The sequence below is a fragment of the Ambystoma mexicanum genome, chromosome 2p (genome assembly GCF_040938575.1).
Source record: "Ambystoma mexicanum isolate Mex_15411 chromosome 2p, UKY_AmexF1_1, whole genome shotgun sequence".
Classification (NCBI taxonomy): Eukaryota; Metazoa; Chordata; class Amphibia; order Caudata; family Ambystomatidae; genus Ambystoma; species Ambystoma mexicanum.
The window spans coordinates 65,270,021-65,294,537 of NC_090923.1; the positions used below are offsets into that span (position 1 = coordinate 65,270,021).

The window sequence follows — 24,517 nt, forward strand, 5'->3', positions numbered from 1 at the left end:
CCACTCAACTGGTGCAACGTACAAGCCCAAGATGGCTGCCGCAACTACCAGAGAAAGGAACCCAATACCAACCTCTCCCCAAACACCAAAATGATGAAAGATATAGAAAATGGGCACATATGGCAGACACTGTTAACATTACTTGCCTTTAATAATCTGAGGACCAGGTGCGACGGATCTTTCAGTTACTGCTGTGCTTCCTTAGAGACCCAGGACAGGGATTCCTCCCCCGTATGCCAAACACAGTACAATGATTTGACCAGAATAATATCATTTGCTGAACTCGTGTATAGGCGCATAATACATTACACATCAATCAATCAATCAATCAATCAATCAACTGGGAAAGCTGGGATTTGACCCGGGGTTTCCTGATTTCGCAGTTTTTAGTTTGCCAGCAGGCTGCTTCTCCTTCCACCCATCCTTAGGTTTAATCCAATGTAGTACGATAGGGAAGCTACAGAATCCCTTGCTAGAGCCAGGGCCGAGCCGAACCAGGGCATCTGGCTTTACTCTAGGAGCTGAACACAAGCTGGCACAGCTGAAGATCCATACCCGGCCTCCTGCCTTCATTCACAAACCCACACCTGGCACCCGGCCAACACTTCCATTACTACAACATACCACTCACTTGACATGCTGTCTTCTAAAAAACACAAAACCCACACCTTCAATCTTGCCTCTCCACCCGTATTCATTACTTACAGAGGTCATTTCATGATTATTGCTGGAGTAAGACTGTAGATTATAAAGCTATGGGACTCCCTCTCCCCCAAATCACTTCTGGGCAATCCAAATGTTGATACATAAGGAAAATAAGGAATTGTACGATTGGATCGAAAAGAAGGTCAGACCGTACAAAAAGTCAGAAACATTCTACCACCAAAGCTTCGAACGCCAAAAGTTCGAAACTTTGGTGGTAGCATTGTAGGTAAGTGTAAAAAAAAAAGACTGCGGGGTCTGCCGGGGTGTCCTCCGAAACACCCTGCTCACTATACTGTGTGGTAGTCACAGTAGTCCCCTCCCTATTTATCCAGTAATCCATCTCCCAGTAAACACCAGTCAAGTACTTGGATGTGGAAGAGACAAACTAGAGCCATACATCCTTCCTTCATTGACTTCCACGCACACAGACACCATTTATGTACTGGGACGAGGAGGAGGCAAGCAAGAACTTCCCACTCGGCAATGAGCGGTCTAGTCAATCTACCTGGCGGGAAGTTTAAATCCAGCAAGAACGGTGAGAATGGAGTCAGCTGTGGAAATAAATTGACAGTCAGCTGCGGAAGCAGGTGTGCGAACTGCTGGATGAGAGTAGAGCTCACCAGGAAGACGTAGCAGACGGAGTTCTCGAGGAACCCGGAACGATGCAGAGTGTATCCAGCGGGAAGGGAGGCTAAAGGAAGTTGGAGGCCTGTGGCGGAATACAGAGAAGGAACCGGCATGACCAGGCGAAGCTGCTGAGTGTGGCCTGAACTGCGAGAGACGCATCAGAGGTGGAAGTGAAACACAGAGCCGCTGTCGAGAAGGAGCGAGGTGCTGCATGAGAGAGACAGAGCTTGTGGCAGCCAGAAACCATGCTGGAGTGCCGTAAGCAGTGATCAGTGAGTCAACCTAGGAAGGGGGGCACCGGGACTGTAGTCGAGCATGAAAGACTTATAGAAGGTTAATGAATGCCAAACTAAATTAAACAAGCATTTTGAATATTGATTTAAATGAAAGCAAGCATTTTAAATTCCGAACTGAATGAAAGCAAGTACGGTTGAATACCGTTATGACTGAAAGTGGTTTTGTTGAATCACACAATATAAAGGACTGTGCAGCCTGGGAGAACAAGCATTGGCAAGATGCTTTAGAGGCTGTGGAAGTAAAACAAGTGAACGGTGTCAAAACAAGCGATGATGCAGCATCATGAGAATGTGAAATGAAAATAAACCAAGTACCAGTGTAGAGCTGACACAGTAGCAACACATACATGAAAAAGGAGCAAGTAAGGTGTGTCGGCTGCGTGACCTGTAATGGGTGGACCGTGTGGTCCAATGACTGCACCTAGACAGAGTACATGCATTTATGGAAAAGCCTCTTAGAACACCAAAAAGAAGCTTGTGATTGATTCTAAAGAAAATCTTGTGTTATCTGATATCAAGGCATTGATCTCTATGAAACTGGTAAAAGGCAATCAAACCAGAAGAGCTGGGAAGTATCCCAAGCAACTGTGGTGTGTTGTGTTGAAACTGTTGAAAGACTTGAAAGTGTGGGGAAGGGATCCCCTTTTTGCATTGTGAACTATTTGAACCTTGGGGAAGGGAAATCCTTTGCAGGCCAAGAGCTGGACAAAGTTCTTAACTTTTATTTCAACACTTATCATTTTGAAGCTGACATTCCTACACATTGTATACAAATAGATGTGAGGGCAAGTATAGGTTTTGGACAAAGACAGACATTTGATTTGGGTTTCCTGACACAGACTATCCTTAGCTTTCTTTAGGTAGTGAATTCCCACCCCAGCATAGGACAAGTTAGGCCTTTTTCCAACCTTCTTTTCTTTTTAATAACGGTTTATATCCCAAACTTTATTTGTATTGTCTGCTTTATAATGACTTCACGGTATGCAGTTAGACACACCACTGTAGTTTGGTAAACACATGGGGTGAGGGGAGAGGTGATATGGTTGTGTACAGGGTTGTCCAACTCCAGGCCTTGAGGACCGGATCCATGTCAGATTTCATGAGACCCCCAATTAATATTCATGAGACACTTTTGCATAGTTATTCTAAATGTATGCACATTTTTGCTCATGAATATTAATGAGGTATACCCGTCAGGTATTCGGGCCTGGAGCTGGACAACCCTAAGTTAGTATAAATGCATGTTTTTTTAAAAATGAGATTAGTTCTCGATAAGCATGAGCACATGTCAAGAATGTGCTTGTTGAAAGCAAGGCTTTATTGTGATGGCAGCATCTCATCCAGGTAATACCTGGTAAAAGATGTTACTGATGTGTTGTTGCGTGATGGACTTGAGAGGTACTCAAGCAGGCCACAGTAATGTGGAAACTTTCTCCAGATTTGTTTGAAAGCAGCTCACTGTAGAGTGGACTGGTGAAGCTGTCTTTGACAGTGATACATACTTGCTTTTCAAACAAGTGTTTCTTTTACGATTTCTCAGATTTGAGCCAGTCGCTTTATCCCGTGACTTGGTGCTTTGCAAACCGCATTCATAGAACGTATGATATTTAGATCCATTGAACTGTGCACTAGTTTAGTCCCTTGATTAACAGCTTTGCCGAACATGTGTTTCTGGTTCTAAGACTGAAGATGTAGTAGGAGAAGCCGACTCAGTACCCACTGATTTAATCTCTGAAAAAAACATCGAGGGACGATATTTTTGTTTAACCCACTATTCAACCCTTTCCCCAAACATTCTAGGAATGGAGTTTGTTTATATAATTGCACCAATCCTAAAATATGTTGGAAAAGGTGATTAGTGGGTTAAAAAAATATTGATTATTTATTTCCCCCCGCTTTTTCCCAGTGATGAATTCACATATAACCGACCGACTCCTCTGCTGTCTAAAAACTGTGGAATAAGGAAAGAAGGACTCAAATGCTGCTTTTTACACTTTACACATTCTGTGATCCTGGGCATGTAACTTTATCTCTGACTCATGGAACTGAGAGTCACTGTGGGTAAAGTTATCACACCCTGATTCACAGAACTATGCAAAGTGTACTTTTGCAGAGCAAAGTCAGTTCAAGTGGTCATTTCTGCAGTACAAAATGACTTTTCACTGACTTTGGAGTGCAAAAATACACTTTGCACAGTTCCATGAATCAGGGTTTGTGTTGGCAGTGAAAAGTCACCTTTCAGCAGTGCAAAGTCCCCTTGAACCGTGCAAAAAGTTCCATGAATCGGGCCAATAATCTTGTATGGCTTACTGGGTGCGGTAGTGGTGAACAGCACAGCCCTGGCAGGGGTGGGAGTTAAGGAAGATCTGGATGAGGGAGGTGAGGCGGTTGAGCAGATCATAGCTAGCAGGGAGTCTGGTATTGGCACCGGACAACATGAGGATGGTGGGTTGTGGCTGGCGGGGTTTGGAAGATTAATACTGATGGCAAGGGGCTCTGCTCGAGGTGGATCGGATTCGTCTAGAAGTTCCACCTTGGGCTTCAATCCTCTTCTGGCTGGGGCAAGGGTTTGGGGGTAGGCGGGCCTTAGCTGCATGTGGTACCAGCTGAGGTTGGCTGTGCTCGCCAATGATTTGGATGAGATTGGAGAGGGATAGCCCCTACCTATCCTTTTGCCTCTTCCCTTCCTTAAATCGTTCTTCTTCGCTAACCCTTTGTAACTGCGTCATTTATTTTACCTCATATTCAACACATATACCTAGTAGATTTATCCTCGGCCTTGGACAGCCTATTTATATACCCCTTTTAAAAGACGCTGTCCATACTTTGGGAGGAGCCAGGTCAACTACACCCACAATATAAAAAGATAGTCCAAGCACATCTCGGCCCCTCACTCACCCAGACTTTATATTTACTCTACATCAATCTCCACCTGTGGATGATCTGCTTACACACCTTCCCATGCGGCGCACAAGCTTTCACTTCCAAGCATCTCTCTTCTTGTATTGCACCATTTTCTGGTCAATGAATCTTAAGCCGATTAAGGTTGTGCTGTCCGTAGGCGGGATATAATGCATCTCAAGAAGACTAGGGCTCTGCTGTCGCTAGGATGAATATAATGCATCCTAAGCAGAGTAAGGTCCTGCTGTCCCTAGGTGGGATATAATGCATCCTAAGCAGAGTAAGGTCCTGCTGTCCCTAGGTGGGATATAATGCATCCTAAGCAGTGTAAGGTCCTGTGGTCCCTAGGTGGGATATAATGCATCCTAAGCAGAGCAAAGTCCTGCTGTCCCTAGGCGGGATATGATACATCCTAAGAAGGGTAAGGTATTGCTATCCCTAGGCGGGACATAATGCATGCTAAGCAAAGTAAGGTCCTGGTGTCCCTGGGTGGGATATAATGCATCCTAAGTAGAGTAAGTTCTTGCTGTCCCTAGGTGGGACATAATACATCCAAAGCTGAGTAAGTTCCTGCGGTCCCTAGATGGGACATAATGCATCCTAAGCAGAGTAAAGTCCAGCTGTACCTAGGTGGGATATAATGCATCCTAAGCAGAGTAAAGTCCAGCTGTACCTAGGTGGGATACAATGCATCCTAAGTAGAGTAAGATCCAGCTGTACCAGGTTGGATATAATGCATCCTAAGATGAGTAAGTTCCTGCGGTCCCTAGATGGGACATAATGCATCCTAAGTAGAGTAAGTTCCTGCTGTCCCTAGGCGGGATATGATACATCCTAAGAAGGGTAAGGTCTTGCTATCCCTAGGCGGGACATAATGCATGCTAAGCAGAGTAAGGTCCTGGTGTCCCTGGGTGGGATATAATACATCCTAAGTAGAGTAAGTTCTTGCTGTCCCTAGGTGGGACATAATACATCCAAATCTGAGTAAGTTCCTGCGGTCCCTAGATGGGACATAATGCATCCTAAGCAGAGTAAAGTCCAGCTGTACCTAGGTGGGATATAATGCATCCTAAGCAGAGTAAAGTCCAGCTGTACCTAGGTGGGATACAATGCATCCTAAGTAGAGTAAGTTCTTGCTGTCCCTAGGTGGGACATAATACATCCAAAGCTGAGTAAGTTCCTGCGGTACCTAGATGGGACATAATGCATCCTAAGCAGAGTAAGGTCCTGCTGTCCGTAGCAGGATGTAATGAATCCTAAGAAGATTATGGTTCTGATGTACCTAGGCGGAATATAATGCATCCTACGCAGAGTAAGGTCTTGCTGTCCCTAGGCAGAATATATGCATCCTAAGAAGACTATGGTTCTGCTGTCCCTAGGCGGGACATAATGCATCCTAAGCAGAGTAAGGTCCTGCTGTCCCTGGGTGGAACATAATGCATCCTAAGCAGAGTAAGGTCCTGCTGTCCCTGGGTGGGATATAATGCATCCTCAGCAGAGTAAAGTCCAGCTGTACCTAGGTGGGATATAATGCATCCTAAGCAGAGTAAAGTCCAGCTGTACCTAGGTGGGATACAATGCATCCTAAGTAGAGTACGATCCAGCTGTACCGAGGTGGGATATAATGCAACCTAAGCAGAGTAAAGTCCAGCTGTACCTAGGTTGGAGATAATGCATCCTAAACACAGTAAAGACTAGCTGTACCTAGGTGGGATATAATGCATCCTAAGCAGAGTAAGGTCCTGCTGTACATAGGTGGGATATAATGCATCCTAAGCAGAGTAAAGTCCAGCTGTACGTAGGTGGATTATAATGCATCCTAAGCAGAGTAAAGTCCAGCTGTATCTAGGTCGTATATAATGCATCCTAAGCAGAGTAAAGTCCAGCTGTTCCTAGGTGGGATACAATGCATCCTAGGTAGAGTAAGATCCAGCTGTTCCTAGGTGGGATATAATGCATCCTAAGCAGAGTAAAGTCCAGCTGTACCTAGGTTGGAGATAATGCATCATAAACAGAGTAAAGTCTAGCTGTACCTAGGTGGGATATAATGCATCCTAAGCAGAGTAAGGTCCTGCTGTACCTAGGTGGGATATAATACATCCCAAGCAGAGTAAGGTCCTGCTGTACCTAGGTGGGACATAATGTATCCTAAGCAGAGTAAGGTCCTGCTGTCCATGGGTGGAACATAATGCATCCTAAGCAGAGTAAGGTCCTGCTGTACCTAGGTGGGATATAATGCATCCTAAGCAGAGTAAAGTCCAGCTGTACCTAGGTGGTATATAATGCATCCTAAGCAGAGTAAAGTCCAGCTGTTCCTAGGTGGGATATAATGCAACCTAAGCAGAGTAAAGTCCAGCTGTACCTGGTGGGATATAATGCAACCTAAGCAGAGTAAAGTCTATCTGTACCTAGGTGGGATATAATGCATCCTAAGCAGAGTAAGGTCCTGCTGTACCTAGGTGGGATATAATGCATCCTAAGCAGAGTAAGGTCCTGCTGTACCTAGGTGGGATATAATGCATCCTAAGCAGAGTAAAGTCCAGCTGTACCTAGGTGGTATATAATGCATCCTAAGCAGAGTAAAGTCCAGCTGTTCCTAGGTGGGATATAATGCAACCTAGGTAGAGTAAGATCCAGCTGTTCCTAGGTGGGATATAATGCATCCTAAGCAGAGTAAAGTCCAGCTGTACCTAGGTTGGAGATAATGCATCCTAAACAGAGTAAAGTCTAGCTGTACCTAGGTGGGATATAATGCATCCCAAGCAGAGTAAGGTCCTGCTGTACCTAGGTGGGATATAATGCATCCCAAGCAGAGTAAGGTCCTGCTGTACCTAGGTGGGACATAATGTATCCTAAGCAGAGTAAGGTCCTGCTGTCCCTGGGTGGAACATAATGCATCCTAAGCAGAGTAAGGTCCTGCTGTCCCTGGGTGGGATATAATGCATCCTAAGCAGAGTAAGGTCCTGCTGTACCTAGGTGGGATATAATGCATCCTAAGCAGAGTAAAGTCCAGCTGTACCTAGGTGGGATATAATGCATCCTAAGCAGAGTAAGGTCCTGCTGTACCTAGGTGGGATATAATGCAACCTAGGTAGAGTAAGATCCAGCTGTTCCTAGGTGGGATATAATGCATCCTAAGCAGAGTAAAGTCCAGCTGTACCTAGGTTGGAGATAATGCATCCTAAACAGAGTAAAGTCTAGCTGTACCTAGGTGGGATATAATGCATCCCAAGCAGAGTAAGGTCCTGCTGTACCTAGGTGGGATATAATGCATCCCAAGCAGAGTAAGGTCCAGCTGTTCCTGGGTGGGATATAATGCATCCTAAGCAGAGTAAGGTCCTGCTGTCCCTGGGTGGGATATAATGCATCCTAAGCAGAGTAAGGTCCTGCTGTACCTAGGTGGGATATAATGCATCCTAAGCAGAGTAAGGTCCTGCTGTACCTAGGTGGGATATAATGCATCCTAAGCAGAGTAAAGTCCAGCTGTACCTAGGTGGGATATAATGCATCCTAAGCAGAGTAAAGTCCAGCTGTACCTGGTGGGATATAATGCAACCTAAGCAGAGTAAAGTCTATCTGTACCTAGGTGGGATATAATGCATCCTAAGCAGAGTAAGGTCCTGCTGTACCTAGGTGGGATATAATGCACCCTAAGCAGAGTAAAGTCCAGCTGTACGTAGGTGGATTATAATGCATCCTAAGCAGAGTAAAGTCCAGCTGTACCAGGTGGGATATAATGCATCCTAAGCAGAGTAAAGTCCAGCTGTACCTGGGTGGTATATAATGCATCCTAAGCAGAGTAAAGTCCAGCTGTACCTGGTGGGATATAATGCATCCTAAGCAGAGTAAAGTCCAGCTGTACCTAGGTGGGATATAATGCATCCTAAGCAGAGTAAAGTCTATCTGTACCTAGGTGGGATATAATGCATTCTAGGCAGACTATGGTCCTGTGTGAGAAGGATTGTTTACTTTGAGACTAATATGGAGGTGTGCCAGCGCTGTATAAAAAAAATATAAAATTCACCCGCATTTTTATGCTGCTCTTTTGGTCACATATCTTTATAGGATGCCATCGCTACTTGCAATTCTTAAGCCGACAAGACACTTGTTATGCCCTTACATAATATTGTATTGTGACACATTATGGACCCCTATCAATTTATTCTCCTATCTCACATAAAGCACTGGAGCGGGGGACTCATTTTTAAAGCTCGGGCCGTCGAAATACTTACTGCGTCAAGCGTGTGCCAACAGGAAACTCTTCATTATAAGCAAAAACTAAAATAAAATGAGATGGTTCCAATGATAGGGCATGGCATGGGGAAAGTTATCTAATATCATCAAAGCACCAATATTATAGCCCAGCTGCACGAGGGACGGATCAGTGGATGGGCTGGTTCATCCCTAGCCAGGGGCACCGACTTTTGGGTTAGTGGGGGGGAAGAGGCCTGGAGAGTCCCTATTCTTCTATTGAGGTTCCTGGGGGTCAGGGTGGGGGGAGGATCTGGAGCATGCACGTACCCTGTGCCCCTGTCCCTAGCAAAGTTCAAGCCTATGGTGGACTGGCCTACAGGCAAGTCTGCCCTCCTTTGTCACGGAGCCATGTGCAGCGAGGCCAACAATATTGGCAGAAGAGCGCTATATAAGACCACTTGATATTACATTTGAGAGCACTCAGCATTTGTTGTATTTTGGCATGCAACACACACAATTCATGTTACTTTTGCTTGCAAGGTGTAACTAAAATCACAACAATCCAGGGCCTCTTTTAGTTCATGTTTCGAGCCCCACTTCGTCCGACTCATCTTTCAAAAACTAAAAACGCGAGTAGCAATTTCCTCGACTGCTAATAATTGTGTCATTGTGTCAACTTTAAAGCTTCGACGTCCACCCCAGGATATGAAGAGTCATACATGTGAACGGTAAGAAAACATATGATCTTAGAATGCATCTTCGATTGGATGCCATGTATGTGGCCAGGCTGGGATTGCCCTATAGGGCAATATCCGAACCAAAAATTCAAAATGCTGGTGTGGCCAATTTTTTGGGTCAAAGTGGGCCACTTCGATGAGTTACTTCACTATGCGGCTAGTAGTTTTGACCAGTGTTGGTGTGTAAATATTCTTTAAAACGCATAATTTGCATCACGTTTTATTAAAAAACTCCCCCTTGGGTAGTACTACTCAAACAGTGTCGCAAAAGGAATGCATTGCCATTGACAACTGTGGGCCACTTTTTCCATTGGTGCCCGAGACAATTTTGTGTCCCAGTCTGAGCCTGTGTGTGGCCAGGCTCTGCCAGTCTGCACTACCTGTTCCATGACTCATATTTGGGAATGCCAGACTTCCAGAGGAGCCCTGGCAGTGTTTCACTTGGCAGGAGTCCCGCAGTGACGTCAGCTCCTAGTTCACACGCAGCCGAACACCGCGCCACTCATCCGCATTACCCCGAGCTACACTCCCTAACACTACAATTCTGCTTAACACTGCAGATTTCCATCAGTTTTTCCAAGCTAGACCAATGCAAACTTGTATAGTTAACCCTCTGCAGGCTGCCGCTCTTCTCTCTGTGGTCTATTGAGTCCGTCTCTGTTCCCTGCAGTGCTTATTCCACACAATACAAGAACACTTTATTGGCAGGACTCACAGGTGTTCCAGTCTTGTCCAATACTTGCAAATGTGATAAGGCAGTTGCATGACCAACTATGGCTATTATTGCACAGAGGACATTCCAAACGATTAAGATATGAAGTTGTAAACTATCTAAACTCATTGAACATCAAGACGTATGATACTAACGACGGTTAAGTGTTGGAAAAATGTAACTGTAAGTATGTAATTTTTATGTGTACTGAGTCTAATGACATTGAGAGTGGTTAATGTATCAATTTGTGTACATTTTTAAGGTTACTCTAAGATGATTTGAAAGTCTGTCTAAATCTCGAAATCAAAAATGTCATTTTTTTAATTTTTCTCTTATTTTTTATCTCTCTTCTTTTGATCAATTTTAAATTTTGTAATGAATTTGTTGAAAGGTCAGGTTCTACTGATCAAAACAACAATAAATAAAAAAAAAAGATAAGGCAGTACTTGAGTACCAAGTGCTGGTGCAGGAGCCTTGGAACTCTTCTGCTTTTTCTGCTGTCTCTGAGTTTTCTCCGGGCAGGTTTTGGATGCTCTGTCCATTTTCAAAGGCTGTGAAGCCTTTGATTTTTTTGGACCAACGCTTTGTAGTAGGTATTCTTTTGTTGTGCTATCATACTTGTGGCAGCTAACAGAAACTAGAACTAATGGTTTTAACAGGCTTTGGCCCTACTCCGCCAGACTCCTATGTAAGCAAGTGCACAGATACATCTCCTTCTAGGTTGCTCTGTCTCAGCCTGATTTTAGTGTTGATTACAAGGCTGTGCTCTAAGCGCTGCCTGTAAGACTAAACTATTGTATTGGGAAGGGAAGATGTACAAGAGATGGGATGTGAGGTGGGACATATCCTCTGTGTGAGTGTTGTTTAATCTTTTACCCACCCATTGACTGCCCATGGACAGGATAGCCCACTAATGGACTCTTCCTACCCAAAATCAACACACAAGTCAAGGGAACACGCGGGTGGAAGGTGGCTGCCCACTTTTTTCAAACCCATGCTTGTTTGACGAAATAAAAAAAAGAATAATTATTTGCTGTATGGCTTTGAAGCCAGTAACTCACCCATAATACCACACGAGTGCTTGTTATAAGGGGAGGGAGAAATTCCCGCCTGTGAATTCGCACTGGATTCGGCTTCAGCCTGTTTTGCGAATTCAGCCTTGCAATTTAGCCTGGAACGTGGTGTTTCATTCCATGTTGGTTTTGTGTAGTGAGACGAGAAACTTTGCATGGGTGCTTTTTTCGATCGGCGCAGCGACACGAGAAACTTTGTGCAGATTTTTCCAAACCGTCCTAGTTTCACAAAGTGCCATGAGAAACATTGGGCAGGGTTTCGATTCGTGCAGGTTATGCCCCAAATGTTTGTTTTGCTGCTTGGGGCGCTGATGCCACTAAGGCCAGCCCTGAGCCAAACATTACTGGCAGGGAGTTCCAGAGAACAGAGCTGCCTGCCCCCCTGCTGCCAAACCCTGGCATGGAGGACTATAAAAATGGCTAATTTGTTATCACTGCTGAGATTCCAACCTGTCTCCTGCCGGGCGACTACAGAGGCCTCCCCCGAGCGATTTACACTGAACCTGCTATGCACTGTGACCCGAAGCAGCGAATTTTCATGCACCGGAAATGATTGGTGCTTTGGTTAAAGGGGCCCGAGTACACGGTTTCCTCGTATTCCTGCTCTGGCAAGGGCTCCATCAAATCCGGCCCATAGGTGTCAAAGGGTCACATGGTCACTCCTTGGCCTTAACCTTCCTGTAGGAACAGGGGCGGTCTAGATCAGGGCGTTCTTCTCTATGGCAAAATGGCAGCCAGTCTCCTGATTTAATGACTTCGCTGAGCGCCTCTCTCTCTGCCAGTGCACGTATTCCAGGCAGCAGGTGGGTGGGCCTCCACGCTTACTTCCCGCTCTACAGTTGATTTTTATGAATAGCACATGTTGCTTGTTTGTGTGGAGGCTACCCCGCCCCCTACACCACGCTGAAGATGTTTGCGTTTGGTTAGTGCAAGCAAAAGGCACACTGAGCCAGCTCATGGTTTGTTTATATTGCTCATGGCTGCCTGTCAGGCAAAAGGCAGGACATTGTGATGTCAGGATAAGCTCTGCTCAAGCAGGGCATTCTGATGTCAGGATAAGCTCTGCTCAAGCAAGGCATTCTGATGTCAGAGGATGGTGTAAGCCATCAGCATTGAAGTGTCAGGATAAGCTCAGCTCAAGCAAGGCATTGGGATGTCAGGATAAGCTCTGCTCAAGCAAGGCATTCTGATGTCAGAGGATGGTGTAAGCCATCAGCATTGAAGTGTCAGGATAAGCTCAGCTCAAGCAAGGCATTGGGATGTCAGGATAAGCTTTGTTCAAGCAGGGCATTCTGATGTCAGAGGATGGTGTAAGCCATCAGCATTGAGGTGTCAGAATAGGTTCCGCACAAGTAAGGCATTGGGATGTCAGGATAAACTCTCCTCAAGCACGGCATTCTGATGTCAGAGGATTGTGTAAACAATCAGAATTGTAATGTCTGAATAAGCTCTGCTCAAGCAAGGTATTGTGATAGCAGAAGATTGAGTTGTAATGTCAGAATAAGCTCTGCTCAAGCAAGGCATTGCAATAGCAGAAGATTGTGTAAACAATCAGAATTGTGATGTAAGAATAAGCTCTGCTGAAACAAGGTATTGTGATTTCAGGATAAGCTCTGCTCAAGCAAGGCATTGGGAAGTCAAGATGAACTCTCCTCAAGCAGGGCTTTGTGATGTCAGATGATTGTGTAAGCCATCAGCATTGTGATGTCAGAATAAGCTCTGCTCAAGCAGGGAACTGTGATATCCGAATAAGCTCTTCTCAAGCAGGGCATTGTGATGTCAGAATAAACTCTGCTCAAGTAGGGAACTGATGTCAGGATAAGCTCTGCTCACACAGAGCACTGTGATGTCAAAATAAGCCTGGGCACTCTGATTTCGGAATAGGCTCTACGCAAGCAGGTCATGGTGATGTCAGAATAAGCTCTGCTCAAGCAGGGCACTGTGATGTCAGAATAAGCTCTGTTCAAGCAGGGCACAGTGATGTCAGAATATGTTCTGCTCAAACAGGGCGCTGTATTCTGCTCAATCAGGGCACTGTAATGTCAGAATAAGCTCTGTTCAAGCAGAACATGGTGATGTCAGAATAAGCTCTGCTCAATCAGGGCACTGTAATGTCAGAATAAGCTCTGCTCAAGCAGGGCGCTGTATTCTGCTCAATCAGGGCACTGTAATGTCAGAATAAGCTCTGTTCAAGCAGGGCACTGTAATGTCAGAATAAGCTCGGGACTGTGATGTCAGAATAAGCTCTGCTCAAGCAGAACATGGTGATGTCAGAATAAGCTCTGCTCAATCAGGGCACTGTAATGTCAGAATAAGCTCTGCTCAAGCAGGGCGCTGTATTCTGCTCAATCGGGGCACTGTAATGTCAGAATAAGCTCTGTTCAAGCAGGGCACTGTAATGTCAGAATAAGCTCGGGCACTGTGATGTCAGAATAAGCTCTGCTCAAGCAGAACATGGTGATGTCAGAACAGGTTCTGCTCAAGCAGGGCACTGTGATGTCAGAATAAACTAGGCTCAAGCAGGCCACTGTAATGTTAGAATACGATCTGCTCAAGCAGGGCCTGGTGATGTAACAATAAACTGAGGGACTGTGATGTCAGAATACGATCTGCTCAAGCAGGGCCTGGTGATGTCAGAATAAGCTCAGGCACTGATGTCAGAATAAGCGCTGCTCAAGCAGGGCCTGGTGATGTCAGAATAAGCTGTACTCTTACTGGGAATTTTGATGCTAAAATATTGTATACAACCAGAATTCTGAAGTCAGAGAAAGAATAATACTTTGTATCACACTCACTCTAATGTGAAAAGTGAACCATGATTTTAAAGTTACCTTAAAGGCAACATGCGTTCCAAAACAACAAAATACATGGGTATCAGGTTTTTTTTAACATCAAAAATAATAAACACATATTCATTCCACAAGTGTTCTGCACAGAGCAATTTTCCCTAACTCTGCAATCTCTGGTTGCATCAAGCTACTGATGGGATCTATAGCACAGAGGGAGAGCAACAGGCTGAATCCTGCGGATCTTATAGGGCTTTAAAGTGGATCCCCAGGACAGACCTGGGTCGCAAGAGTAAAGCTAGAGACCATGAAGAAGTGTCTCTTGCTAGCTAATGTCAAACGCAGGTGTTCCTAAGCAGTGATTTTAGACATTTACAATACATTACACAGGCAGACTTTGTGTTTAATTCAAAAGGACAATGTGAAATGCATATGAGGATAACATCGTTTCATCAAATATAGTGATACACATATGCTGTAAAAAAGACATGTCATAGAGCGCCAAAAAAATATAAGTGTGAGTTGAGCAATAATTCCTGCTAGATAATGGCCATTGAGACCCTGGCCCCGCCCCAAGTCGAGAAGGACCAGGAAGTCAACCTCGAGCCAGCATTGTGAGCAACCTGGAGATAATAATAGCTGGCAACTCCCAGAGATCCCCTCACCCCCCACCTCACCTCCCTAGGGAGGGCAGGACTCCTTTGCCCCATTCTTTCCCTCTCCCTAACCACATCACGCATAAACTCTGTTTATTCCCGCACCTCTCTGGAGAGGAGGAACACAATATTGAGAGCCAATGTATGTGGTGGGCGCTGCGAGTGAGGGGATATGAAGAAACAGGTTGCCTTCATGAGCCCCATGCACGGGGTGCTGTCAGAGCAGTAGAAGCCTCACCCTGTTGGTGCTGCCTTTCTTAACCGCCATTGAGCTTGGGTATGATTGAAGAAGCATCGTGGTACAGCAGCGTTCTGACCATGGTTAGGTGCAGAGCAGCCCAAAGGACACAGGCTTCTGCCTGACTTCAAAATGGCTACCAGTTCTTTTCAAGCTTCAGTAGAACGCACTGGGCATAGAGCTGGACGAAATAAACAATTTAGACCTACAAACCAATTAGAAAGGCTGAAAGCAATGCCAACAGAGCCAGTGGCTTGTCCAGACTTTTTTGACTCGGGTGGCACAAGTGTGGCACTGACTTATGCAGGGGTGGCATGAAGTATGAGCGGAAATACACAACACGATCATAGCTTAGAATAATTGGGTGGCACCTGGAGCCAATCAGATTCCAGGGGTAGCACGTGCCAACCCAGACCATTCCACGTTATCATGCAAATACATACATAAGGCCAAAACTGGAAACAGCCACATTCAATATTCCAGCTATGGCATCCCAATCTATGCTGGAAATGGGGAAACAAGTACTCTGGGAACCCACTGCCGGTTAATGTGTGGTATGTGGGATGTACGCAGGACTTAGGTGAAGTCATGGCTGTCAACTGATGGGGCGACCAGGAACAAGGCCTCCATCTTCCTCCAAATTAACACATGAAATAAAAGTGTCAGTGACACAATAAGGATCCAAAATGTTGGTAAAGAAATATTAGGTTTGCCTTTTTATATTTGCATTTACATTTTTTTTAAAGTGATCACACAGCCCGGGGTCATCTAGGCGCTGTTACAGGAATACGTCTTAGTTGCGTATTCATAACACGCTCTCATATCTCAGGGGTCGCCACCAGCCATGCCACCCGGAGTCCTAGTCAAGGTGGACATATCTCGGGGGTCGCCACCAGTCATGCCACCGTGAGTCCTAGTTAAGGTGAGCATATCTCAGGGGTCGCCACCAGTCATGCCACCCTGAGTCCTAGACAAGGTGGGCATATCTCAGGGGTTGCCACCAGTCATGCCACCCGGAGTCCTAGTCAAGGTGAGCATATCTCAGGGGTCGCCACCAGTCTTGCCACCCTGAGTCGTAGTCAAGGTGAGCATATCTCATAGGTCGCCACCAGTCATTCCGCCCTGAGTCCTAGTTAAGGTGAGCATATCTCAGGGGTCGCCACCAGTCATGACACCCTGAGTCCTAGTCAAGGTGAGCATATCTCAGGGGTCGCCACCAGTCATGCCACCATGAGTCCTAGTTAAGGTGAGCATATCTCAGGGGTCGCCACCAGTCATGACACCCTGAGTCCTAGACAAGGTGGGCATATCTCAGGGGTCGCCACCAGTCATGCCACCCGGAGTCCTAGTCAAGGTGAGCATATCTCAGGGGTCGCCACCAGTCTTGCCACCCTGAGTCGTAGTCAAGGTGAGCATATCTCATGGGTCGCCACCAGTCATGCTGCCCTGAGTCCTAGTTAAGGTGAGCATATCTCAGGGGTCGCCACCAGTCGTGACACCCTGAGTCCTAGACAAGGTGGGCATATCTCAGGGGTCGCCACCAGTCATGCACCCGGAGTCCTAGTCAAGGTGAGCATATCTCAGGGGTCGCCACCAGTCATGCCACCCTGAGTCCTAATCAAGGTGAACATATCTCAGGGGTTGCCACCAGTCATGCCACCCTGAGTTCTAGTTAAGGTGAGCATATCTCAGGGGTCGCCACCGGTCATGCCACCCTGAGTCCTAGTCAAGGTGAGCATATCTCAGGGGTGGCCACCAGTCATGCCGCCCTGAGTCCTTGACAAATCTCAGGGGTCGCCACCAGTCATGCCACCCTGAGTCTGACACGGTGAGCATATATCAGGGGTCGCCACCAGTCTTGCCACCCTGAGTCCTTGACAAGGTGAGCATATCTCAGGGGTCGCCACCAGTCTTGCCACCCTGAGTCCTTGACAAATCTCAGGGGTCGCCACCAGTCATGCCACCCTGAGTCCTAGACAAGGTGGGCATATCTCAGGGGTCGCCACCAGTCATGCCATCCGGAGTCCTAGTCAAGGTGAGCATATCTCAGGGGTCGCCACCAGTCTTGCCACCCTGAGTCGTAGTCAAGGTGAGCATAGCTCATGGGTCGCCACCAGTCATGCCACGCTGAGTCGTAGTCAAGGTGAGCATATCTCAGGGGTCGCCACCAGTCATGCCACCCTGAGTCCTGACACAGTGAGCATATATCAGGGGTCGCCACCAGTCTTGCCACCCTGAGTCCTTGACAAGGTGAGCATATCTCAGGGGTCGCCACCAATCTTGCCACCCTGAGTCCTTGACAAATCTCAGGGGTCGCCACCAGTCATGCCACCCTGAGTCCTAGACAAGGTGGGCATATCTCAGGGGTCGCCACCAGTCATGCCATCCGGAGTCCTAGTCAAGGTGAGCATATCTCATGGGTCGCCACCAGTCTTGCCACCCTGAGTCGGAGTCAAGGTGAGCATAGCTCATGGGTCGCCACCAGTCATGCCACCCTGAGTCGTAGTCAAGGTGAGCATATCTCAGGGGTCGCCACCAGTCATGCCACCCGGAGTCCTAGTCAAGGTGAGCATATCTCAGGGGTCGCCACCAGTCATGCCACCCTGAGTTCTAGTCAAGGTGAGCATATCTCAGGGGTCGCCACCAGTCTTGCCACCCTGAGTCGTAGTCAAGGTGAGCATATCTCAGGGGTCGCCACCAGTCTTGCCACCCTGAGTCCTAGTCAAGGTGAGCATATCTCAGGGGTCGCCACTCTGAGTCCTTGTCAAGGTGGACATACGGGGCCTCCACAGTCTTTCTATCTGGTTTGGCAGCTGAGCTGTAACTAATAAACTGTTGCTAACTGTCCACATTTCATCCGAAGCACCGTCACTGTCCTGCTCTTCATTTCAGCAATCCTCTGCATTCTGGGCTTTGCAGTTTTGCCTGCTTCATTTTAAGGACTAGCCTATGAGTCCCATGAATGATGCTGAGCTATGTTATGTTATCATATTTGCATAGCGCCTCCTGCTATAAAAGCGCTGTAGAAAGCTTGGCCTTTCATCAGACCGGGGATTGCAAAGATGAGAGGGAGGAGCAACGCAATGCATGCAGTAGAAATTGTAGTGTAGACACTCTACGGGAAACAAAAAAAGGTGTAGTGGTGAGACATTCAAGAGGGAACACTGGAGAGGCATAGGCTGTATTGAAAATGAAAGAGCTGGACAGAATTTGTTTCGTGGACCCAGTTGTAAAGCTGTGGGGCACAGCGCTAAAAGAGTAAAGTGGCGGGAAGGACAAGTGTATGAACTGCTAGGGCAAACGTGTACTGGCGAGTATTCTGCTATACTTTACATGCACTGTACATGCATACGGTAGAGACTATGTGATGTTAATCGAGCCTCATAACACAGACCAGAGTAAGCTTTTGGAATTCTGGGAAATTACTAGCAGGGCTGGGAAAGAAAGGAAGAAAGAAAGAAAGAAAGAAAGAAAGAAAGAAAGAAAGAAAGAAAGAAAGAAAGAAAGAAAGAAAGAAAGAAAGAAAGAAAGAAAGAAAGAAAGAAAGAAAGAAAGAAAGAAAGAAAGAAAGAAAGAAAAACTATGTGCTTCAACTAAAGAATTTATGGTGTTAATGAAATGAATGGCAAAGTAGCTCAGTGGGTTTGGACCATCCTGCAAAAATACTCTGTTTCCTGCTTGTCACATGTGGGACCCCAAGAAACAGAACCATAGACATATCCTGCCAGGTTAGATAAAGAAATCTCAAGAACTCGGAAGAAGTCCCATGTCAGGGGTGAGCAGCCCACCCAGTCGTGTTTTTACTCATAGGTACTGCCAGAGGTGTTGCTAACGGGGGGAGGGGCTGAAGGGGCTATAGCCCCAGGTCTTTTGTTTATAGCCCTGGATAGAATCTCAGGGGCTACAACAAAAAGGCTAGCTAGCCCCGAGTCCTGACAGTCCTGACATTAGTGTACCCCCGGATCTTTTCCAGACCTAGAAACACCCCTGCTGCCGCTATTGGTATAGAAGCGATCGCAACAGATAGTGTTAGATGGCAGATGTGTATGAATACACATCTGCCTAAGTGGTGTTTCCGAAAAAAGCCATCTGTAGATCCTTCATGCCCGGTTAACTATCACCCCATCTCTAACACCCCTTTCTTTGGCAAACTCATGGAGACGTTGGCCATCCCCCAGCTGACCCTCCACACCGAATCGGCTGGCTGCCTCCACGACCACCAGTCCGGCTTCAGAGCATCCAGGGGCACGGAAACTTCTCTCCTGAACACCCATGAAGACCTGCTCTTAAAGCTGGACTCACACTCTCCCTCTGTTTAGATCCTTCTCGATCTTAACTCTGCCACCCTTATAAATCTTCTCTGCAATACCCTGGGCATCATGGACCAGGCACAGACGTTGCTTTCCCCCTTCCTTGCAAACCGACCCTCCCAAGTGCAGTGGTTCCTTTCCTCCACCGCACTCTCTACCTGTGGCATTGCTCAGGGCTCTATCCTATTGCCATAGCTCTTCAACATCTCCCTTGCCCCCCTGGCCCACTTGATCTCCACCTTCTCTCCTCACTTCCAGTGCTATGATGACGACACTCTGCTTTCCTTTAAGCTTCCTTCCTCTACCTCTACCCCTTCCTCTCTCATACCTGACTGCCTGACTGCTATTCCAGGTGTGGTGCTCGGCTAATGCCCTCTGCCTTAATGCCAGTAAAACGTAGATCTTTCTCATTGCGACGCCTACTTCCTGTTTCCCTCCCGCTCTCTGGCCACCCTCCTTGGGCCCCTCTCCTCACCCTCTTGTGAGGCTACAAATCTTGGAGTCATCGTTGACTCTTCTCGCTCCTTCTCTCTGCACATCACAGACCTTGCCAAGAACCACTTTCAGCTTCACCTCCTCAGCGGCATTCCCCCTTTCCTCACCTTCCCCCAGAAGCTCAATGTCTCCAGAGCTCTGGCTCCATACAGGCTTGACTATTGCAACAGCCTCTTCCTCAATCTTCCTCTTTCTTCCCTTCGCCCTCTTCAACTAATCCAGAATAGGGCTGCAAGACTTATTCTTGGGCTCCAGCCCTAAAATCTCTCCACTGACTACCGGTGACTGCAAGGATCAAATTCAGGACCCATTGCATCATCCTTAAGGCTGTCCCTTTCCTAGGCAGGAATCTCCCTCTGGAATGGCCTTCCTGACCCACAGACTTGAGCCAGATCTTCTAAAGTTTCCCGGAAACTTCTCAAGACTTCCTTTTTCTCCTCCTCCTTCTTCCCCCCATAATGTCCCTCTGCCGCTGCGACTAGTGTCTGGTCCCTTATGAGTCTTACAGGGGCCAGGCCCTCCTTGACCATTCCCCCCCGAGCATCCCTGCCAGCACTTGCCCTCGGGCACCCTCCCGGACTAACCTGATTGTGGTCCACCCCATGCATCACACTTGATTTACCCTTTCCCACTTGCCCTGCACTTCTCTTTTGTGGCTGCCCTCAGCACTTGCTCAGCCCCCGGCCCCCCCACTCATGCACTGCACCCCTCCCTCCCAGCCCTGCCCCCTACTTCCTCCCTCCCAGCCCTACCACCTACTTCCTCCCTCCCTTGCACTTTTTGTTCTCTGCACTTGTAAGGTACGACTGTCACAAGGCCTAGTGATCCCCCCACACACACACCGACCCCCCTCTTGTCTTGTGGCGCCTGGAAGCACGTGTGTATAGGTGCCATACAAATGTCCAATAACTAAAGGAATGATCCTCTCCTTTTGTAAGTTTCTGGAATTCGGTTTTGCTGACAGGTGAGATTATCTGCTGACCTTCAATGTACTGGAAAGAGTTCCAGATGCCGGAGGATTGACAGGACACTTTCTGGTTTTGCCCTACTTTTTTTGATTGACGTCTGCTGTTAAATATTGTAATGATGGTCATCACTTGTAATGGTGTGACGCTGTCCTTTTGATCATGCATGCAGCTGACTGGGTCATTTGCTGCTGCACTGGACATTAGACAGCCCAAACCATCGTTGGTTCCTAGTGTCTGCAATGGCTTATTTTGCTTGCAGTGTAGCTTTTACAATGAAAAAATGCAGAGCTGCAAATACTAAAATAGAAAACACCGAGATGGGAAGAGCTTCTCACACTGGACACCTTTAGAACGTAGGGCTCTGCCTTTCATCATTCTTGGGATCTATAAACATTACACGCCGCTGAGTCATAATGAGGGCTGTTATTAAAGCACTGGGGTGACAGGGAGGGTCAGAGAAAAGGCCTGCATTGCTAGCTCTGGCGTTTCTGCGTCATGCTCACACAACACCAGTATAACTTTCAGTCCCTCTGGCACACACGCATTCTGAGCCAGCGGAAGAGAATTAAGAGCAGACTTCATAGGAAAATGCGGGTCTCCGAAGCAATAACAGAATCGCGGCGGGTGAAGCGGGGGGGGGGGTTGGGTCCTCGGGCTGGCGGGGGCCACAGGACCACGTGTGAGCCCAGGCAGCGGCGGGTGGGCGAGCGCCAAGCAAGCAAGGATCAGGGGGTAACAAATCAAAACACTAGGACAGCAAAGCCACACAAACACCAGACAAACTTTAGAAAGCCGGAACACAACTCTCTCTGTGTTTGGTTAATTTCCAAAAGCGCTCCGGTCCCTAGCTGGTTAAGTTAGCTCGTTGCGCTGTGTGCCTGCGGCTGAGATCTGAGCAAAACGTCACATTGCAGATGTGGCGCAACCTAATCTTTCATGCTTCCAATGATGATGAAAGGAGTACTGCTGCTGCACAATAAATGCGTTTCTTCAAGCGTTAAAAGGCAAGGAGAGCTGAGGTAAGCCAATGGGTTATACGTTTATCCTGCAGGTCACGAGTTCGAATTGTGGAAAGTCTGATTTAACCTTTTATCCTTCAAAATGTGATGAAATGCGGCCCCCTAAATTGGATAATGGTGACATTCGGTATTTTTACAGATCTAGTTAAAGGCCACAACACCGAAAGAAAGGTTGGTGTATGAAAACAAGTTGCTGCGGCTACTCCAACTTTACGTAATGAGCGCCAGATAAACAGCAGACGTGAAAATGCCCCCTGTGACTGGGAGCCTGGAAAAAAGACACTTACAAACCAATTTAGTATAAATCGTTTCCTTGGGTCAGGAAAAAGGGACAGTCTAACTCACTCACTGGAGGGCAGACACGTGTATGCCAACATTACACCCTTCCCCCACCCCCATTATACATTCCATTCGGTAGATACTGGGCCAGCCGGGATCATTACTTTGCATTCTGGGACTTGTAGTCCAGGCGAAATCCAGGACTATACGTTCAAGAATGCACAGTTAAAACCAGGCCTGGGCGAATGCCTCCCAACTAGTGATGCTGGCATAAAGGCAGATACATGAAAACACCGGGTGATGGCAAGGGGGAGCGGCGTTAAATCTAAGATGCCTGCCACCCGTGTCCCCCAGTGGCAGCACTCCCACCTTTCCCGTGCCCATGCGCAAGAAAGCCACCCAGTCCTGGGTTTTTAGCTTGGATTCTGGGACTTGTAGTTTTAATTTCCCAGTTGAAATTTAGGAAAACTACAAGTTCCACAATTGCTGGCAAACCCCGAGTGCTGTGCAGAGGCAGTGCCCGTCACGGATGCGTTATGATGGCGCTAGTGTGCTAAACACAGTTGATGTTATAGGACCACGCAAGGCCCCTCTTCAGATGGGGCACACGGCGGGGCACGCGGCGTAAATAAACCCATCGCTGCCCCCTGTCATTAGAGGGCTGCCTTGACACTGCAGTGACGGCAGCCGAGCAGCTTCCACACACTGCAGGAGAGAGGCTCACACTGGCACAGGGCACCGTCTTACCTCCCTAGCACTCAGGGCAGCAGCGTCGCGAGGCACCGGGCACACACGGGGGATGCTGCAGGAAGGAGACCCCCGAAGGACAGCACGGCAGCGCAATGTCCCTGGGACAGCCTTGCAGTCTCCTTGCAGGCTGCTCCTGCGGCGGCACTCCCCCGCTCTCCTGCCTCCCTCCCTGTGTCACTGGCAATCCCCGCACAGCCGTATTAAAGCTCAGCGAGTTACACCTCCAGCTCCAGAGCCAGGAGCGGCGATCAACAGCCAGCCGCCTGGCCCTGCGTTAACCCTTCATACCCCCTCTTCTGTGAAACAAGACCAATACAAAATGAACAGAGCTCACCTTTTCGGATTGCTCTGCGCGCCCACTCCTTCCGAGCAGCAGCGCTTTGAGGCGATCGCTATTTCAGGTGTGCGCTTTACGGGTCCATTCATTCACTGCCAAAACAAGATCCACGAGGCAGCCCTGTGCGGATTCGGGGCGCCATCACTCCCTTGGGTGGTCATGCTTGACTGGCAGCAGTCCTATCCACATCTGGGCGGAGGGAGAGGGCAATAAGGCGCGCGCTATTCCGAGACAGCACCGCGCAGAGCACACGCAGCCACTCTGTTAATATTCTGTGTGTGTCCCGCGAACGCAGCGCTCAGCCGGCGAGCGACTGCAGTGCCGCCCACACACCTGTGTACAGTCAGAAGCCGCACCACCAGCTTCCGTGCAGTGCTGCAGCCCTGGCAAGGCTGGCATTCCAAGTCTCTGAGCGCACAACTGCCGCAGTGTGCCCCGTGCCCCACTGCCAAGGACCCTACAGAGGTCCAGTGGGTGTGGCGGGAGCCACTTCGTCGGGCAGCCAGGACCTAGCTTTAGAATGTGGGTGCTGAATCCCTGATGTAAACACGCCTTCACGAGACAGGAGCTCTCTCGAGCAGGAGACGGGGACAGAGGATGTGCCTGGCAGGGGGCGTTTAGCCAGCTTTGGCAGACTGATGAAGCGGGGAGGTGGGAGCTAAGCAGGGACGGCACAGGAAACACGCGTTCTCACATAGAAAGAGCCTCGCGCCAGCAACCAGATAGTGACACTTTACATCTAGGTAATCCTGAGAGAAGAAGGTACCAGCAGCCAGGCAGGTGGTCCATTGGGGGTGTGAAGGTGGGATGGGGGAACAGAGGCACCTTTGGACGCAAGCAGGAGGATATGAGTTCACTCATGGATACAGGTGTGGACTGGCCTATAGGGAACTCTGGAGAGTTCCCAGGTAGGCCTCTGCACCCCGGGACTCTTCTGTGTGGTTACCCAGAGGTGGACTGGCCTATAGGGAACTCTGGAGATTTCCAGGTAGGCCTCTGCACCCCGGGCCTCTTTTGTGTGGTTACCCATGGGTGGACTGGCCTAAAGGGAACTCTGGAGATTTACAGGTAGGCCTCTTCACCTCGGGCCTCTTATGTGTGGTTACCCAGAGGTGGACTGGCCTATAGGGAACTCTGGAGATTTCCCAGGTAGACCCCTGCACCACTTTTGTGTGGCAAACTATTTTATTTCCAAATAAACAAATGTTCTCATAGGAAAAGGGTTTGCTTGCTGAAAATGTGTAATATGGTAAGGATAATGTGTTATTTATATAGCGCGATATAGCGCGTACGCCTATGCGGTTTACAGAGAACATATTTATTTATTTATTTATTTCATTTGTATTGCGCACATACAACCTGGAGGCATGGAGGCGCTGTTGCAGGAAAAGTCAATTGGTCAGTGTAAGGTGTACAGTGTAGTAGTTGATATGC

General features: G+C 47.7%; 1 protein-coding gene across 3 annotated transcripts in view; it reads right to left on the reverse strand.

Moving 5' to 3' along the window:
* PRRT3 (proline rich transmembrane protein 3) overlaps window positions 1-23,667 on the reverse strand; it is a 316,513-nt gene extending 292,846 nt beyond the window's left edge. Inside the window, exon 1 of one of the 3 annotated variants that reach the window (XM_069643267.1) lies at window positions 23,081-23,667. The gene's annotated coding sequence lies outside the window, so the exon portion shown is untranslated. Of the gene's footprint in view, window positions 1-22,743; window positions 22,935-23,080 lie in introns of those variants that run through there. The other 2 variants (XM_069643264.1, XM_069643266.1) reach the window with 2 other exon arrangements.
* Between the last annotated feature and the right edge of the window lie 850 nt (window positions 23,668-24,517).